Raw genomic sequence first — 4,729 nt, forward strand, 5'->3', positions numbered from 1 at the left:
AAAAAAATACACATTTCCTTATGTAAGTGGCGTCAGTCTTCATATCTCCACTTAATTAAAACAAGACAACCTGTGTGAGAGCGCGCGTACGAACGCGCACACACATACACACACAAACACACACACATACACACACAAACATATACACATGCCCACACATTATACACAAACTCGCGCGCGCACAGTTTGTCTCCAGAAACGAAGATGATCATGCTGGCGCTATTAAGTGGAAGCTGCATTTTGAAACAAACTGTTGACTTTCTGATCATGGCGATTCTCACATACATTCATCTTCTCTCTCTCTCTCTCTCTCTCTCTCTCTCTCTCTCTCTCTCTCTCTCTCTCTCTCTCTCGCTTTATCTATCTATCTATCTATATGTCTATTCAGAGAGAGATCGCTCACATGCAAGTCCTGTCACACACACACACACACACACACACACACACACACACACACACACACACACAACCATCGCGATCGCCCTAGTGCGCAGTCTGGTGAAGAGCGACATCTCTCAACATCAAACCTAAAAGCTAAAAGCTTTCATTGTAACGCAGAAAAAAAAGGGGGCGTGTCAGGAGGAGGAGGAGGAGGAGGGGGATTTGAACATGACGTATGTGTCTACACACATGTGTGTTTACCTCCTCTCTCCCTCCCTCTCTGTCTCTCTCTCTCTCTCTCTCTCTCTCCCCCCCTCTCTCTCTCTCCCTCCCTCCCTCTCTCTCTCTCCCTCCTCCTCTCTCTCTCTCTCTCCCTCCTCTCTCTCTCTCTCTCTCTCCCTCCCTCCCTACCCTCTCTCTCTCTCTCTCTCTCTGTTCTTTCAAATAGGTGTGTGTGTGTGTGTGTGTGTGTGTGTGTGTGTGTGTGTGTGTTTGCTCGTCAGGTTTCTCTGTATGCACGTCACTGATTCCCACGCACTGAAGCTGCCAGGAACACATGCATGCGTGCGCGCACGAACTGGATCCAAGAGTAAATGAAACCAAGTCAAATCAAATCAAATCAAATCAAGACAAACTCTTTATTTCTGAGGCTAAGACGCTCAGCTGCCAATACAGAGAGCCCGCTTTCACCCTTTCTTCCCAAGTTTGACTACAAAATCAAACAGAGCGTCTAGTTTTTTTCGGATGAGACGATAAACCCAGGTCCGTCCCGTGTGCAGCGAGCACCACTTGGCGCACTGAAAAAGAACCCATGGCAACGAGAGTGTTGTCCTCTGGCCAAATTCTATAAAAACAAAACAAAACAAAAATTAATAATAAAAAAAAAAGAAAGAAATCCACTCTGAAATAGGTACGCAAATATATAAGCATGCACTCAAGGCCTGACAAGCGAATCGGGTTATGCTACTGTCAGGTATCTATCTGCCTAGCAGATGTGGTGTAGCGTATATGGATTTGTCTGAATGCAGTAACGCCTCCTTTTAGAAACTGAAATTGAAACTTATGTGCACAAGCATATGCCCATCAGCTGTGACCGCATATTACATCAAACACTGTGACTGTAGTGAGTACCGTTGCCAGAAATGGAGGTTTAAAAGAAAAAAAAAAGTAAAGAAAAAAATGTGTCTGTCATTGCAAATGTTAGCGTATATGGATTTGTCTGAATGCAGTGACGCCTCCTTAAGAAACTGAAACCGAAACTCATTAATGCATAGGCCAGGAACATGTTTTCTTACATCCAGACCTTGTCCTAAGGTGGGACTAGAAAAAAAAAGAAAAAAAAAGAGGCAAATTGTGAACAAAAGGGAAAAAACCCAACATCAACACACAATGAAAACACATGCATCACCACAATCAAACTCCCATTTGCTCGATCATCACACCGATCATTATTATCACACCGATCATCACACCGATCATTATTATCACACCGATCATCACACCGATCATTATTATCACACCGATCATTATCATCACACCGATCATTATTATCACACCGATCATCACGCCGATCATCACATCAATCATTATCATCACACCGATCATCACACCGATCATTATCATCACACCGATCATCACATCAATCATTATCATCACACCGATCATCACACCGATCATTATCATCACACCGATCATTATTATCACACCGATCATCACACCGATCATTATTATCACACCGATCATCACACCGATCATTATTATCACACCGATCATTATCATCACACCGATCATTATTATCACACCGATCATCACAACGATCATCACATCGATCATTATTATCACACCGATCATTATCATCACACCGATCATCACACCGATCATTATTATCACACCGATCATCACACCGATCATTATTATCACACCGATCATTATCATCACACCGATCATTATTATCACACCGATCATCACACCGATCATTATTATCACACCGATCATCACACCGATTATCCCCCGTGCAAAGCAGAAAGAGAGCGAGAGAAAGAATGCAAAGAGACAGAAAGAGTGGAGGACTCTCTCTCTCTCTCTATCTGTCTGTCTCACACACACACACACACACACACACACACACACACACACACACGCACGCACGCACGCACACGCATACACACACACTCACTCATTCACTTTCCACCTCATTTCCTCTCTCTCTCTCTCTCTCTCTCACACACACACACACACACACACACACGCACGCACGCACGCACGCGCACACACACACACACGCACGCACGCACGCACGCACGCACACACACACCTCCCCTTGTTTCCATGTTCCAACACCATGCTCTCAGTGGACAAAGAACTGCAGTCAAGACAAAGCAATTACCGCCGGCAGCATCTGCCATTATTCTGATAACCCTCCGGATGTCGTGAGTGCCAGACATTCCTTAGCGCCGCCCCCACCGAGGTGTGTAAACCACTTCAGTATGCAGGCCGGTGCAGTTTGTAAACGCAATACAGGCGCACCACAGAAAAGATTCAACTGAGGACCAACTGAAGAAGCAGCTATACCAAGCGGACATCAACCCCAAGACATGGGAGCAATCAGCATCAGATAGAGGTAGCTGGAGATCTTCAACGCTCAGGGGAACCCAACACTTTGAGGAAACCAGACGACTGAACATCCAGGAGAAAAGAAGGAGAAGGAACTTGAAGACCCAGGTCCGCAGCCCAGCAACGCAGGCCAGATCTACACCTGCCCACAATGCCACAGACTCTGCAGATCGCGGATTGGACTAATTAGTCATCAAAAGGCATGCCGCCCATCCCTGGCGGGAACTTCCCACTGATCTTCCCAAGCGAAGAACCAGCCAGTTTGTGAAGGACTATGACTCTCAAACTCACTCTCAAACTAGGAGGCAAGGTTGCACTGGCTCTTAGTGCTGCAGCCTTGAGGTCTAGTTGGCCTTTGGGAACGCCGACTGTCCTAAAAAAAAAAAAAAAACAGGGCATCCAGGAGTCATGACCTTGATGTAAGGTCTTAAGGGCCCGAAACACTTGACTGAGGGGGGCTTCTCCTCTGAAGACCTTGTACTGTCCAGCTTCTTCTTCTTCTTCTGCGTTCCCCGTGATCATGGTCTCAGACTTGCAGTCCCATGCTGGAAATGAAGGTGGTGGTCTTGATGAGGTCTTCTTTGGTGCCCCAGAGCTTTTCTGCCAGTGTGGCTCCATAGGGCCACTGCTGCGTCCGTGCATCTTGATACAGGGGGCAGGACTGCAGGATGTGCTCCGGGGTTTGTAGGCCTGTCTTACACGGGCAGTCAGGAGTGTGTGACAGCTTCATTCGGTACATGTGGTCTCGCAGGCGGCAGTGCCCCGTGCGTAGTCGGAATATGATTGTCTGCTGGAATCGCTGCAGGTGAGGCATCTGGTCATCAGGTGGATGGCTATGTTGTTCCAGCTCTCCCTAGAGTTTCTTATCACTTCGGCCGAGAGAGTGGGGATGTAACTTGGGCGAGACAATCTCCACTATAATCAAATTCCAGCCAAGATACTCGGGACAGCAGTCGCCTTCCTGTGCTGTCCTGATGGTCATAGTCGGACACGACTGACTGTCATACTTACATACATATATCATGCAGGCCAGTCAACGCCCCCACACATCGTGTGTCCACTCCCCTCCTCTCATCACACAACGATTTACTTGTTTATTTACTCCTTCGTTTACGAACAGAACAACACCATTTTTGGTGGGGATATACAAAAATGATGAATGGACAAAATCGCAAAAGTTCGGTTAAATTGTTGCGAAACTGACTGAGTCATGAACACTTGAATGGAAGTGTGTGGGAAATGTTTCAACTACAAGTTTCGGCGAAAGGCTAATGTTCCCCTCCCTCTGCGCCTTCTATTCCATCCTACTTATCACAGTTAGTTTCCATGGAAATTTACCCACGAACATACATGGACGCGCGCGCGCAAACACACACACACACACACACACACACACACACACACACACAAACATGCACACACCCACACACGCGCGCGCGCGCGTGCACACACACACACACACACACACACACACGCACGCGCGCGCGCGCGTGGGTGCCAAAACCATACAACAAAAGAACAAAACGGTTGATTGGTCTAGTGTGACGTTCACAGGTTTGTGTTGGGTTTAATTATCTCAGACCAGTCAGCATCTTCACACACACACATACACACACACACACACACACACACACACACACACACACACATACGCACGCAGGTGCACGCGCGCACATACACACACACAAACACACACATACGCACGCACGCACGTGCACGCGCGCACACACACACA

The sequence above is a fragment of the Babylonia areolata genome, chromosome 26, assembly GCF_041734735.1.
Source record: "Babylonia areolata isolate BAREFJ2019XMU chromosome 26, ASM4173473v1, whole genome shotgun sequence".
Taxonomy (NCBI): domain Eukaryota; kingdom Metazoa; phylum Mollusca; class Gastropoda; order Neogastropoda; family Buccinidae; genus Babylonia; species Babylonia areolata.